The following is a 16,135-nucleotide window of genomic DNA, read 5'->3' on the forward strand; positions in this document are numbered from 1 at the left end:
AAAAGTATATTCTTTTTCTGAAAATACATTATCTTGTATAATTTATTTTGGCTCCCTGTAAATAATTTATAATATTTTAATTAAGAAAATTAAATTAGAGGAATCCCTCAAAATTAAAATCTTCAGACAGTAATAGATCTAAACATGTATCCAGTTGGTGACATTATCACATGGAGAGGGACTATTCCAACTGACTTTATTATTTTATTTTTTCCTGTTTAGTTTGATTTTTTTTTGTCAATTACTTTTTTTTTCTTCTTTATTTTCTTTTAAATGTTACACTCAAAAAATATGAGGTCCCCATATACCTCCCCCACCCCATCCACCCCACCCCTCCCACATCAACAACCTCTTCCATCATTGCGGCACATTCCCTGCACCTGGCAAATACATTCTGGAGCACTGCTGCAACACATGGACAGTGGTCCACATTGTAGTCCACACTCTCCCCCAGTACCCAGTGGGCCACAACAGAACACACAATGTCCAATATCCATCCCTGCAGCATCACCCAGGACAATTCCAAATCCTGAAAATGCCCCCACACCATATCTCTTCTTCCGTCTCTCTACCATCAGCAGCCACCGTGACCACCCTCTCCACATCACTACTACAGTTTCTTCCCTTATTAATCACAGTAGGTCCCCAGCAGAGCACTCTAATCCATACCTATTCCTCAGTGGATAGTAAGTCCACTCTAATCTATACTCTATTCCTCCATCCTGTGGACCCTGGGATGGTTATGTCCAGTCCCCCTCTACATCAAGAGGGGCTTAGATTCCACCTGGATGATGGATGTAATTCTCCTGCTTGCAGCTGTAGGCACTCTTGGCTCCCCGGTGTGGTGGTTGACCCTCTTCACCTCCCTGTCAGCTGGCCAGGGTAAGTGCAAGAGTCTCGTAAAAAGAGTTGGGAGTCATCAGAGGGGTGATGCTTATGCATGCCTCAGCAGGGTACCAGAGACAGCCAAGGTAGATGGAAACCCAGTTGCTGGTTCTCCTGAGGGCTTCAGAGACCCACAGGTTCTATGGTCATGGCAGATGGCTCTGGAGTTCAGGGTCATGTCAGTTGGCCCTACTTTGGAGTCTGTGTTCCTGAGTGTGATAGAGTTGGACTCAGATATGACCTTTCGACACATGCCTCTTCTGTTATTTTTACTGAACCTGTGGTTGGCATTTGGGTTGGTATCTACTCAGGAGACCTGAATCTCTGGAGTGTCCATGTGATGGCAGGCCCTGGGCCTCAGCAGCCTTATGGTTCCAACTGACTTTAAAGTGCAGTAACTTGACTGTTAGTAGTTGTGTGGAATATCCCTGTAACAAAAACAAAACAAAACAAAACAACCCTCCAAAATCCCCAGAGTAAACTCATTTAATTGCCTTATTTCTGGAACTCATGTGTGTGTAATATGAGCTAAATTTAACCCCTGATGAATGGATGAGAAAACTTATTAAAGGTAACACTTTTGTGGAGCTGGCCTTCTTAACATGTTCTGACTTTTAACCAGAGCATCCTCTCATATTCCACGTTCTTGTAAGAGCTGCCAGTGATTTTCAAACCCTGGTTACTTGCTACTTTACGGCATACTGTGAACACTGGTTGCAATCTAGATACAGGGACATTGAATGGACATTTATGTATGAAGTTTAACTCCAAAAGGAAATTTCTCATTGTTTCATAGACTAGTATTCACAGACATCGTATCTAAGGTCCTGAAGGAAGAATTGTGTTGGTTAACCTTCTAGTGTTGAGTTTTGCTGTCTTATACATTCAAATTGGGACAGTGTTTGATACATATTTGGGGGACATAAATGGATGTTAATCATCTCATAGTCTGGGAAAACATGTTGAATCAACAGCATTGTAATTAGAAGAAGAGGGGTGTTCTCTAATTCAAAGACTATTTTATATTCAGAAGACCTTGTAGGAGATTCCAATTCTGATTCAACCTGGCTTTCAAGAAAGACATTTAACACCCTGTGACATTTCCTCAAAGTTGTTATTGTCTACTTCTGAAGATGCTGGGGGTAAATATTATATTTTAAGCTACTGAAAAAGGCCTCTGCCTTCCCTAGGTCATAGAGATGGATATTTGATTGAGTTTGCAAGGGCAGAATATAGAAGCTGATTTTGCACACTTTCTTTGAAAGGGTAAATATATTTCTTGATATAAGTTTGAGCTTATGCTGTAAAAATCAACCCATTTATTTACCTTTGCAAAAAAGATGATAGACATGTTCAACTTTTTATGTCTACTTGTGTTAATGAGTTTACATAATTGTTCTTTCATGATCAATACTGCTTTTGCTGTGTGTACCCAGAAAGGATTTTATTTTTCAGTATTGTGAAACTCATGGGACCTTTTATGTTCATTTACAAATGGTAAATGCTTTTTGATACCTTTACGTAATTCTTAACAGCTGCTTCAGCCTTGGTTTTGTTGAACGGCATTTCTTCTTTTATAACCCAGGAAATGTATTTTGTGGCACTCCACCCTAAACAAAGCAACACGGCAACTCTTCAGTGGGTGCTATAATTTACTCTTCCTTTTTCTGACATTTACTTGTGTACCAATACACAGTACATCTTTTACGGTATTACTTCCAGTTTGGTGAAAAAGTGGATTTGTCATGACAACCAAGTTTTTAATGGAACAAAAACATAGATAAAGAGTACATCTTGAAAATGAATGCATAAGAGCAATCTATAATGTCAGTCTGTTGTGATTTCAGTATTGAGGAAAAATTATGTATCACTGATGTGCCATTTTCTTAGGGGAAAGATGTTCATTTTATTTATTAATTGTGGACAATCCATAAAGCAAAGCAATATTTTACCAGAGATTTCCACTATGTTTTTCTAGTTTATATGAAACACAGAAAATGAAAAACTTCAATTGGGGCAGAAGAATTAGAGTTTACCATCCATATATTTGATTACTGGTGTATATCCTTCCCTCAGACATCAGATGCTTAACAGAGATTTCTAATTTCTGCTTGACATGCCTCTGTGTAATATGAATGTTCTCATGCGGCCATGGGATGTTATTTCACTGGGTGGAGACCTACACATTAAGAAAAAATATTCAATTCCCATCCTGGGGAGTCCTGCTACATTTTCTAATAGAGTGGCAAGAATCCCTAGAATACATAAGCAGTGATTTACAAAAGATGATAGACCAATATGCCAGGCCTTTGATATTAATGCTTGTACTTATGAACCTTGTTCTTATAAAATTGAAACTTAGCCTAGTACTATATTGCCTAAGAGTTACCTCCTGAGGACCTCCTTGTTGCTCAAATGTGGCCTCTCTCTAAGCCAAACTAAGCATATAAGCTCACTACCTTCCCCCTGGTATGGGACATGACTCTCTGGGATCGGTCTCCCTGCCACCAAAGGATTGTTACCAAGCACCAACCCACAATGCATTTGGAAAAATACCTTGACCAAAAGGGGAAAATATTAAATATAAAGGAGTGTTTATGGCTAAGATATGGCAAAGTGAGTCAGGAGGTCATTCCAAAGGTTACACTTACACACATTTTAGGAGGATCTCACTGACTGCCACGGTAAACAATGTGTTAAACGGCGGTTACTGAAAGCTCTAGAGACATCTGGATACTATAGTCAGGGCAGACAACCCCAGGAAATTGGCACCAGGTCAGTGGGTCTTAGCTTGGAATATTTGTTAACCTATCTCCCCTTTGTAACAGAGTTAGACTCACTTATAAATCCCCTACACATGGTTCTTCTATCCCATTTATTTGGACCTATGATTAGCACTTACTGGTTGAGCCCTGAATTTCAGCAGAGTAGCAGCCAACACCTACTCTCCAGTTTATTGGACTCACCCAGGACAACTAAGAAAATGAAGTTGATGGACAACAGCCATCCCCCCAAAAAACAGAGTATCTATAACTGCAAGCAAGACAGTTCCATCCATATGCCCCATGGGATCTAAGCACCATTTCAGTCAGAAGCACAGTAGGCATCACCATCCCAAATTCCTCATGACGGAGGAATGAACAAACAGAAGGGGGGAATGCAGCTATGGACCAAAGTAGACTTATTATTATTCTAGTAATGGAAGAACGTGTAACACTGATGTAAAGACAGTGGTCACCAGAAGTTCTGAGGGGAGGGAGAGGGAAGATTAAGTATGACATGGGGCATTTGGGGGCATTGGAATTGTTCTGCATGATATTGCAATGATGGATACAAGCTGTTACACACTGTGTAACTTAAGAAGTTTTAGATTATAAAAAATTACATAAAAAATATAGGGGATTCCCATATACCTTAATCCCTCCCCCTCACATTTTCCCCTATTAATATGAAAAAAGTTGATGTGGGAGAAGTGGGGGATGTGGGGAGTGGGGTATATGGGAACCTCTTATATTTTTTAATGTAACATTTCATGTGATTTATATATCTTTAAAAAAAGATGGTTTAAAAAAGAATATAAAAAATAAAATAATTATCTGCCTGTCTTGAATCTTGGGTCTGCTTGCTTCTCCTAACTGGGTTTGGTATGGTGACATGAGGAAACACCTACCAGATGAGTTGCTCTCTCCTCTATCTCTTGAAAATAAATTTTTAAACTCTTCAAATATTTGGAATTTCAAAATCTACTGTTTTAAAGAAATTGAAATTTGTAATTTTGTGTTGACTCATAATAACTAAGAATGAAGCGACATTTACAAAAGTATGTCTCTCTTCATTTTAGTGGGTAGCTATCCTCTTTAAAATGAACACTTTTTTTAAAGTGTGACTTTTGCCTTCATTATCACTCTGAGTAAAATCACGGAAGACTTCCGACCATGTTCTCTTGGAGATTGTGAAAGCATTCGTGAATCTTGATGAAGCTCTCTGCTATGTCAGAACATGTAGAGGTGTGGGCATTGTGTTAAAGTAACTGTTTTGAAGGAGCTTGTAATGGAATGTTTGGAGGACCAAGCACAATGAAACTGATGTGTGAGGCTGAATATAACCATATATTACAAGGAAATATGTGGAGCAGGAAAGAGAAGAGATGCCTATCAGGGGTTGCTTTATTGCAGCTTTGGGACTTATGTCACATCTGGGCCATGGATGAATAAGTTTTAGTCCAGTAGTAGTGAGGTGAAGGGCATTACTGTGGATAAATGCTCCTTAGGCTAAGGTATTTCAATCATGGAGGATTTGGGACACAAAGAAGAGACTGGAATAAGCGGGGCTTAGAATGCAGACACATAGATTTACCTATAGGAGGTACTGGAATAGAATCTCATAAGTGGTTTTGTCACTTCTGCTGTATATTTGTATGTGGGTTATATTATAGCTATATGTAGTATAGAAAGTATCACTATCAGGCGATTTTTTTCAAGTCGATTGATTTTTTTTTTTACAACCAATGTGAATATTAGTTTTAATATTTTTAAAAAGAAGCTTTAGGTTACATAAATGTTGCATTGAAAATATAGGGAATTCCCATATACCCCACCCCTCCCCCTCCCACACTTTCCCCCATCAACATCTTTCATTAGGGTGGTACATTTGTCATAACTGATGAATACATGCTAAAGAACTACTACTAACGAATACCATCTTAAAGCGTATCCAAGGAAATAGTTCCTCTTGACATTTCAGATGCCCAACTAAATACAATTTCATTATATCTTGCAGTTTCAGAACACATCATATTTTTTTATCTTGATGAAATAGGAGGCAACCTTTCCATGTCTGTACCACCTTCCTATTTTAAAAAGTAGTTAGTATATGAAAGTAAGGGCAGGGTACTTCTCTCTCTCTCTCTCTCTCTCTCTCTCTCTCTCTCTCTCTCTCTCTGTGTGTGTACATATATAATTTTTAAAAGATACTTAGAGGGGAAGAGGGAGAAATAAGGGAAAACATTTTTTTAAAAAGATAGTTAGATTACATAAAATGTTACATTAAAAAAATAAGGGATTCCCATATGCCCCACTCCCCACACCTCCCACTTTTCCCCACATTAACAACTACTTTCATTAGTGTGGTACATTCATTGCAATTGATGAACACATTTTGAAGTATTGCCAGTAAGCATGAATTACAGTTTACATTTTAGTTTACACTCTCTCCCACTCAATTCTGTAGGTTATGGCAGGATATATAATGGCCTGTATTTGTCACTGCAATGTCATTCAGGTTAATTCCAAGTCCTGAAAATGTCCCCATATTTTATCTCTTTTTCCCTCTCCCCGACTTCAGCACCATCAGTGGCCACTGTCTCCACAGCAATGATATAATTTCTTCCATTGCTAGAATCACAATAAATCTATAGTAGGATATCAATAAGTCCACTAATCCATATTTTATTCACCAATCCTGAGGATTCTGGGATGGTGATGCCCACTCTACCTCTAATTGAGAGGGGGCTTTGATTCCATATGGCTGGTGGATGGGACTCTCTTCTGGCAGTTGAAGACTCTCTTGGTTCCTTGGTGTGGTGGTTGTCCAACCTCACCTCCTTGTCAGTTGTCCTGGTGAGTCCTATGAACTGGAAAGTAGGTGTTGGAACTCCGCTGAGGCTCAGGACCCAGTTAGCACATGGACAGCCCAGAGATTCATGTCTCTTGGACATACACTGCCAACTCCAGCATCAACTATAGGTTAAAAATAAAAGGGACAGGGAAACGGACTTTGGCCCAGTGGTCAGGGCGTCCGTCTACCATATGGGAGGTCCGCAGTTCAAACCCCGGGCCTCCTTGACCCGTGTGGAGCTGGCCATGCGCAGCGCTGATGCGCGCAAGGAGTGCCGTGCCACGCAAGGGTGTCCCCGCGTGGGGGAGCCCCACGCGCAAGGAGTGCGCCCGTGAGGAAAGCCGCCCAGCGTGAAAAGAAAGAGCAGCCTGCCCAGGAATGGCGCCGCCCACACTTCCCGTGCCGCTGACGACAACGGAAGCGGACAAAGAAACAAGACGCAGCAAATTAGACACCAAGAACAGACAACCAGGGGAAGGGGGGAAATTAAATAAATAAATAAATCTTAAAAAAAAAAATAAAAAGTAAAAAAAATAAAAGGGACAGAAGAGGCATGTGTAGAGGAGTCACATCCGAGTCCAACTTTGTCACACTCAGGTGTACAAACTCCAAAGAAGGTCCCACTGGCAAGGTACCAAACTCCAGAGCTATCTGCCATGACCATAGGTCTTGGGTGTCTCCAGAGCCCCCAGGAGACCCTCTAATTGGGGGTAGTATCTACTTTGGTTATCTATGAGATCTGGCTGAGACGTGCATAAGCGTTATTGATTTTTAAGAACTAGGCATCAAAACTATTATAAATAACTGTTGTGTACCTGACTTTTTAACTTCGTACACTAAAGAAATCATCCTTTATTACCTTATTTGAACTTCTCTATCTTAGGTTTGAATGGACCAAAGAGCTGAGAGGAACTTTTGTCTATAGCAAGCCACATGGCTGTCTTTATTTTAATATCATACTTGCTCCCCTAAAGTACTTCAGAGGAAATGTGTGATTCATTTATTATTAGACATTCTTGGATTCCAGTGTACATTATGCTCTTCTTTTGTATCTGTCCACTTCTTCCATTCATTATCTTTTTGTTCATAGCATCTTTTTAAAAGAAATTTTATTTAGAATGAAGAGATGATTTATAAAAGACATTCTATTTTGATTTCCTTTTCATTAATTGTCTTCATGGGATGGTCCAAAATATGTGGATTTCACATGGTATAATTTACAGGTCAAAGATCTCAGTTTAAGTACATGTCAAATAAAATCTAGAACCTTCTACTTGATACTTTTGGGGTCAAATGTGGTCATAATCTAGTCAATAAATGACCAGAAGTGGTTTACAAAGAAGGCAGGAAGCTGGCTTTCTAAATAGGTGACCTTTAATCAACAGAACTATAAACTGTCTTGGGAGCAGAATGGCTCAATTCCAAATTTAAATTATACAGAGATGACACCATTTCTTCATTCCATCATTATTTCTCTGCACCAGTGTTGCATCTAAGAGGCAGAGTACTTTTTTGTTTCCCCACAATTCATCTAGCTTGAAACAGAAATTTTAAAAGTGCAGGAAAAGAGCCTTTTACAGCTGGACTCTATCTTCTCTGACAGGTGGTTCATTTGGGCATCTTTTCCATCTTGAGCTGTGCTGTATTTGATGAATGAAAGCTTTGAGAAAGGTCATTTGTTGCATAGATTGTATAGAAGCAGAGTTTCAAATAACCATTACTACTGTCAGTCTCTGCTCTCGTTCTTCGATTTTCACAGAGGTCTACACAAAGCCCTGCTATGAGATTAAACATTCAGCTTATGTTTTCTTTCCAAAGTCATTAAACATCTAGCATTTAATCTTTTATGTATGCAGATTAAAAATGAAAGTTGATTAAGTAACAACAAAACAAGGCTCATTCGGAAAAATGGCAGCATACTCTGTACTCTCATTGGTGGAAATAACTATTTTATTATGCAGAAGAGTAAGACCTCATAAGAATATTGTTTCCCTAAGCAGGCATAGCACTTGTAAGGGGTATGAAGTCTCTCTTTACTCTGCTACCCTAATTCTTTGCCCATTCCTTTTGTCAGTGCCCTTTACAAGTTTGACACAGAACATTCTACCTAGGACCACTCTGCTGAATCCTGATCATACCATAAACTATTCCTGACCCCCTTTGAATATCATTAATTCATCATTCTTTATACATGTCTACTTGGGCCATTTGGGATAATGGGAGCTTAGTTTTACACTAATTTAAACTGAGTTGTTACTGACTTGTGTGATATATTATACTTGCATTTTTCTGAAGAACTCAGAGCTTTAACTCAAATAAATAACTCTAATGGGGGAGTGGTTGAGAGGGAACTTGGAAGTCACTCTTGAAAGGGGGAGGCAGGCAAGAAGTTAATATTTGGAAACAGGGAAGACTTCCTGTTCTTCTATCCATCTTCTCCAGCTCTATTTTAGAAAGTCCTATTAATTCAACTAATAAAATAATGCAGACCCAGAAATTCTGGAATCTTATTTTTGTTAAAATATGACTTTGAAACTATACCTTGTCAATCTTCACCCCAACACATCTCACATATTTGAAAACAGAGAGCTATTTTGGTGGCCCCCTTTGAGATTGTTCAGATTCCTCACATCCCTTCTAAGTCATGTCTTTATCTACATAACAGAGAAGCAGCATCCAGAAAGAAAAAAAAAATGGTTCCTTAACTAATAGACAGGTTCTTTTCAAGAGCTGTATTTCCAAGTTGTTTGGAAAGACTTTTAAAAAAAATTGTTCTAGCTTCTGCTCTGCTCTGGGGTGCGAGCCCCTCTGCCTGCAGCAGAGCAGTGAGAAACTAATGAAGGCTGGGTGTTTTTCTGGAGCAATAGTTTTTCATATTCACAGTTGCTAACCCATCGAGAGATGTGGATGGATCAAAAAATTCCTTATTTGAAGAAGGAAAATATTAGAGAATTATAGAATAAGAATGCCTTTTAATTCCTCTTCATTAGTGTCTATCTTTAAAATGCAGTGCTCTGTGTCTTATGGTACAGCTTCTGTGTTTAGAAGGGTTCTAAATTTTATGGTAAATTACTGTGCATTCTTAAAATGCTAATGACCAATATTATTTTACATTTTCACAAAACTCAACCATAGATTCATAATTCATTTTCACTATTCAGGTAATTTAAAACTGAAGAAATGAAGGCTACTGATTTTAAAGCAAGCAATTTTCTATGAGCGAGCAAATTTCCCTGGTTTTTCTTCAAATGAAAAATACCTGCTGATTAAGAATGGTAAAATCATGCTTTTGTGAAATTGAAATGATCTCAATTTTCTGATTAAACTCCCTTGGAATCTTAAACTCATTTAGTTTAGCTTCTTATTGAGGATTTTCTTAATTGTATAGCTTTGTTTCACATGCTTTCAGTGGTTCTGTTTGCCTCTCTTTCCTCCTGGACAGTATATATCACTCAGTACTGTATTTCCTTGGAAGTATTTCCTTATTTGAGTTGAAATTAGTTTATTTTTATCATAATTTTTTACATACTTTCCCTGTTCCTCTACTTAGAATGAGAAATCTGGAACTGTACTACCCAGTAGCATTTTCTGCTATTAGGTAAATTTTCTCTATCCGTGCTGCCAGTATGGATACATGGCCCTGGAACATTTGAAATGTGACAAGAATGTCTGAGGAAATGAATTTTGAATGTTATTAAATTTTACTTTAATTAGATTATATAGCCACACATGAAAAGTACATCTGTAGAAACATTGCTTTCATCAAGTTCAGAGAGAAGAGAGAAATACTGACTTATCTTCCTGCCTCACAGGGAACATACCACATGTAAATTTCCTTTCAATAACTTTTGGGATAAGAACTTTTGGTAGTAATGCTTCTTTAGGCATAGTGATGAAGGCATACAAGGAAAACTTAAGTATATTGTCAATTCATGTGTAGAAAATAGTCAGCTATACATGGAAGTTGATCAAGTAATGTAGTAATGGGATAGAAAGAGATTATGTGGAAGGAAGAATAGAAAGATATAACCCAGACAAACAGCAAATGAAATATTGGCAATAAGTTTATGTTTATTGAAAGAATGGATAGGTATTCAATGAGTAGGGTTGGCTTACAAGCTAGATTTAACTTTTCTTCTATTCATACTTCTTGGTTTTCTTTCTTTCTTTTTTTTTTTTTTAATAGAATGACTAGCTTTTTATTAAACACTCCCAACCTCTATCTAATCTGCTTTCTCTCTCTGCTACTAGAATTTGCTATTTTTTCTGTCATCTCCTATAAGTGATTTCATACAATTTGTGTCCTTTTTGTCTTGTTTATTTCACTGAGCAAATGTTTTCAAGGTTCTTCCATGTTGCAGCATCTCCTATAAACTTCATTTATTCTTATGTCCAAATATTCCACCCTGCGTATGTACCACATTTTCTTTATCCTTTCTTTTGTCTATGGAAACGTGGGTTGTTTCCACATTTGGATAATGATATTACTCAAAATTGTTATACAAGCATCTGTTTGTGACCTCTTTTCTTTGTCTTTGGGTATCTACTTAGAAATGGGATGGTGAAATGAAACTGTAAGTCCATTTAATTTTTTGAGGAATCACCATATTGCTTTCCACAGTGGCAGCATCCTTTTACATTCCCATCCACAATGCACTAGTCTTTGGATTTCTCCATATCCTTTCCAATAATGGTTATTATTTGTTTTTGAAATAATACCAATCCTTGTGGGTATGAAGTGATATCCCATTTTGGCTTTAACGTGCATTCCCATAATGGCTAATGATTTTGAGCATTGGTTTATTAGTCATTTGTGTATCTTCTTTGGAGAAATATTTATTCATGTTTGCTCACTTTTATTTGGGTTGCTTGTCTTTTTGTTGTTGTATTTTAAAAGTTCTTTTTATATTCTGGACATTAAGACCTTATAGGCACTCTGCTTAGAGGAACCTGCACCAAATTTTGGTGTATATTACTATCCTTCTCTCTGATTTTTCAGCAAGTTCTATTCTTTCCCCCATTTCCCAAATAAATTCTTTTTATGGCCTAAAAAAACAAATAAACAAAAAAACTTATAGGATATATGGTTTGAAACTATTTTCTTCCTTATTGATAATTTTTCTGTGCACAAAAATTTTAAATTTTAATGAAATCAAACATCTACTATTTCCTTTGTTATTTGTGCTTTTGATGTCATATCCAAGAATCCATTGCCAAATGTTTTCCTTGTTTCTTTTTTCCTCCCACATTGTTGCCAGTATATCCACATTCAAGACTCTTTGCTGTTCTCAGATCTCTAGTGAAGAGGCAGCTTTGTGTGATTGAAAGTGCTCTTGAGATGAGGAGGTGGAGGATCGCACACATTTATGCTTCCCTTTTACCTTTTATATGATTTTCCTTCATTCCTTTTTCGAATGTGAACAGATTGGAGAGGGAGATGCTGAGTTGTCCCATGCTAGCCTCAGCTGAATTGATCAGAAGTAAGGGTACAGACTACCATGATATTTTATTTTAGGCCTCTTCCAACTAGTATAGTAATTTGTCTACTCTGGAAAAAAACAAAAAAACAAAAGCAAAAACAGCAAACCATGAGGTTTGTGCTTTACCTTTAGACTGCCATATCTTTCTGATCCCCTCTAAGACCTGCCTCATCCTCCCTCCCTGGCCAAACACAAAAGTCTTTCAACTATACAATATATTTTATAGTGTTTTTCCATTGTATTTTTTTTTTAAGTTTTTCCTTCTTACAATCCAATTAAAACTCTTTTCCTGTGTGTAGAGGTTTACCTAGTTATCATAGTAAAGTAATTCATATTTGATGGTGGATAAAGTACTCAGGCTTAAGAATAAATATTATAGGGAAATTCTATTCACATGAATCTCTAAATAATGGAATTTGGTGATGGGTAACTGAGTAGAAGAAACTTCCCCTTGCTTGTAGCTTCCTATTAATTTTCTTCAGGTATCCTGATTTAACCTGATTTTAGATTACTTGTAAAGAAAAAGAAAGCTCGTTGGTGAATTGTCTTCTACCATTGAAAATCCATATGTCTTATCTTTGCTATAAAGCTGTGTCTCAGTTGGTACCCTCTTAAAACACTAAGTGACCATTTCTAATTTAGGCAAGATATAAAAAATAACAAAGAAGCTAATTTAACTCACTTTATGGAAGTCATTCATTGAATGTGCATCAAGACTTGGCTATGTGTCTGTCATTGTACTCAAACTTCACAGAATGACAGAGATGAAGCCATTACCCTCCTGCATCTGGCAGGAACTATAGTACAATTTGTAGAACTAGTGTACCATTGTGGGGACTTCTATGATAATGTCAGAGAGAAATCATTTCGTAGACAATATCAGGCCATTATGAGGCATTTTGCATGCATAAAATTTACTCTCCAAAACAATCCTCCATAGCAGTTATCACCACTCCCATTTTTATAAGTGTGGATGCCAAGGCTTAGGAAAGTTACCTGGATGGATGATAATCCTGGGTCCTGATGCTGGAGCAGCTTCCCACTCCAATGGAGAGTAGGGTAGATATTATCCTATGGAAATATGAGGACAAGGAGATGATGCCCCTCTAACAGATGATTGGGCTGCTAAATGAATATGTTAATTGAGTATGTTAGTAAGTGATAATATGGTAGATGCTGCAGGAAACCAATGTAATTTTATTTTTTAAGAAACAGAAACACCTTAAATCAGCATTTCCTAAGCTGCTTTCCATAAGCTGTTAATAAATATTCTCTGAAAAGGAGTTCCATGAATGAAGAATTCAATTTTTAGGTATGTGTGAAGGAAGCTTTCCTCAAAGGTTTGAGAAGAACTGTGAGAGAGAAAACATCTGATATTGTTTAAAACAATCTTCCTACATTTGACCATGGAACCATGTTTATTTTCTTTTCCAAAGACAGACTATTAACATGCCTGTTCTACAGAACACATTTGAGAAATGTTTCGTTAAACCAAAGGAATGTGTGATGTGGAAAATTCAAGTACAATAGTGGGATTAAGAAAAATATATACTTTTAAAAATTTTATTAACTGTTCAAGTAATTACTTAACTCTGTTTAGTGGTGTCTGGGGCTGGACCATGAAGGTATATTTATCCAGTTTTCTGGGAATTAATAGAAGCAGTTGTTTTTTAGTTTTTTAGTTTTTTTTTTTTTTTTGTTATTTTTGTTTTTTGTTTCCATTTATTCTGTAAATGCCCACGCATATTGACTAATGAGATTGAGGTGAAGTATGTCCATGTTACTTTCTCAATCTATGTACAGGCCAGGCGCAGACAAAGTATTATGTGACACAAAGCAGACTGAGGGAGATCCCTCTTTTTAACAGCCTTCAAAGCTGTGATCATTAAGTTTTGTAGAACAGGAAAAGATCATGACCAAACAAATATGCCGATTAGAGATTTTTCCAACTGCTAACCAATGGTTTTGTTTACTGTTCCAGAGTTTTTAAAGTGCTGTAAGTTCAATATTTGAACTTCCTTTTTGTGTGCATAATAAATATTCCTATTCTGTGTAATTTTAACTAGATTGAACGATGATCACACTTTCCACATACCAGCTGTTGAAGCAGCAACTTTCAAATTATTTTGCAGATTGGCAAACACTTTATGTCATTGTGTGTGTGCAGCTGTCTCTTCAGTTAGCCTTGCTTTGCTTTTTTCAGAGTGGCTTATATACAGTTACAAAAGATTTGTTTTTGTCCGATAGACTTGGCAATTTGTGCTTTCATTGCTTGAAATTTTGTTCAGTGTCATAGGTACCCTGTACACAAAAGTGAAAGAAAATGTTTAACACTGAGATAAGTCATTTTAAAATTATTTATTCAGCACATATTTGTGTCTATTGTGTTGAAGGCACTCTGCTAGGTGTATTACAGCTACTGAAAAGTAAATAGTACAAGTTAGTTGGCTGTTCTAGGAATACCAATGTTCGAGAGGTGAGAGGTCGCATGTCACTGTAACACAATGGAAGGAATCCTAATGAAGCGAGGGTAGAGAGTCCAAAATCAGAGTATTTTAAAGTAAAACTCAAAACACAGGGTCTGCATTGTGTCAGGCCTTCACAGTTATGTTAAGGAGTTTGAAATGAACTGAAGGTAACGGCATGCCTCTGGAGGACTTTCAACAGGGGGTGCCAGAGTCAGATTTGTGTTTCTAGGGAAAGATGATTCAGTATCGTATAGAGAATAAACTGGCGTGAGTAAGTCTGGTTATGGAGGATCAGTGGGGATGCTATTGCCTAGTTAGTAACTGTGGCTCAGCAGGAAGGAGACAGTAGAAATGCAGAGTTCTGGTTGGTTTTCTTATATATGGCTGTTAGGTTATATGAAGTTATTAGCCAGAAGATGATAGAATTTTAGAGCTGTTAAGATCCACTAATTCAAGCCCTTGGCTTAAAGATGTAGAAACAAAGTCTCAGGAAATTTAAATCACCTTGCTATAAGTTTCAGAGCTAGTTAGTGACAAAGCAAGGATCAGAATCTGTATCTTTAGGGAAACTTATACCACGTCTCCAACAATTTTTATTATTCGTTTTTACTTTAATACCTTCAGCATTTAGCCATAACTGCATAGTATTGAGGAAAACAGTAATTTCTTTTTTTAAATAATACATCTTATGAGATTTGTTCTAAGAATTGGCTCATTCAAGTGTGGGGATGGACCAATTCAAATTCTATAGGGCAGGCTGCAAGCTGAGAACTCCAGGGAAGGTTTTCAACAAATCCCCAGGTGAAGCTGGCTCACTGAAGTAGAGATGGAAAATCTTCCTTGTTATTGCTGAACTTATCAGTTCTCCTTTTAAACCCTTCAACTGATTGAATGAGACTTCTCTCCTTGCTAAAGGCAATCTCCTTTGTTAATTGTAGATGCAGTCAACTTACTGATAATTCACATACATGAAATTTCCTCCCAGTAATGACCAGGCCAGTGCTTGCAACACCAAACAAATGGATACCATAACCTTGCCAAGTTGACCCATGAGCTTAATCAGTACAGGGTGTTAGTTAAATGATTGGATCTAGTCAAGACCACCCTCATGGAACAGAAAAGCAAACAAGGCAGAGAAGGAGGATGACTTATCCAGGGTCATACAATGAATCTTTGTAGGCTGGAGTCTCCTTGAACTTTGGTTTCCTTAATTCTAAAATAGGGGTAATACAATATTCATATAATTGCTGTAAAAATGAAATACGTTGATGTGTATAAAGCACTTAGGACAGTCACTGGCACCTAGTGAGGCGACTTCTAAGTGTCTCTCGGACCTTTTGATTTAATTTTTTTCATTATTGTGGAAGCAATGCTGGACATTATGGATAATTAGAAATATAGGGAAGAAAAAAGAGAAAATAAAACAGCATGCTTACCATTTAGAGATTGCTGCTGTTAACACCTTGGTTGTTATGCTTCTCAGTCTTTTCATATGCAGATATATTTTTCCCCAAATGAAATTATACTGTGCATTCATTCCATTTTTTTTCTTTTTTATATCAGTGATACAAGTTACTTAGTTAATGCAAGATAATAACTACAATAACAATAAATCTGGTTTAGTCGGTTGTTATACCCCCTTCCTCCCCCCTTATTTTTGTTCGTTCCTCAGTCTTGAGGAATTTG

The 16,135-nt window shown here is 37.3% G+C and overlaps 1 protein-coding gene across 3 annotated transcripts in view; it reads left to right on the plus strand.

Moving 5' to 3' along the window:
* Positions 1–16,135, plus strand: part of DPP10 (dipeptidyl peptidase like 10) — a 1,447,377-nt gene that overhangs the window by 738,253 nt on the left and 692,989 nt on the right. The window lies entirely within an intron of this gene.

The sequence above is a fragment of the Dasypus novemcinctus genome, chromosome 7 (genome assembly GCF_030445035.2).
Source record: "Dasypus novemcinctus isolate mDasNov1 chromosome 7, mDasNov1.1.hap2, whole genome shotgun sequence".
Classification (NCBI taxonomy): domain Eukaryota; kingdom Metazoa; phylum Chordata; class Mammalia; order Cingulata; family Dasypodidae; genus Dasypus; species Dasypus novemcinctus.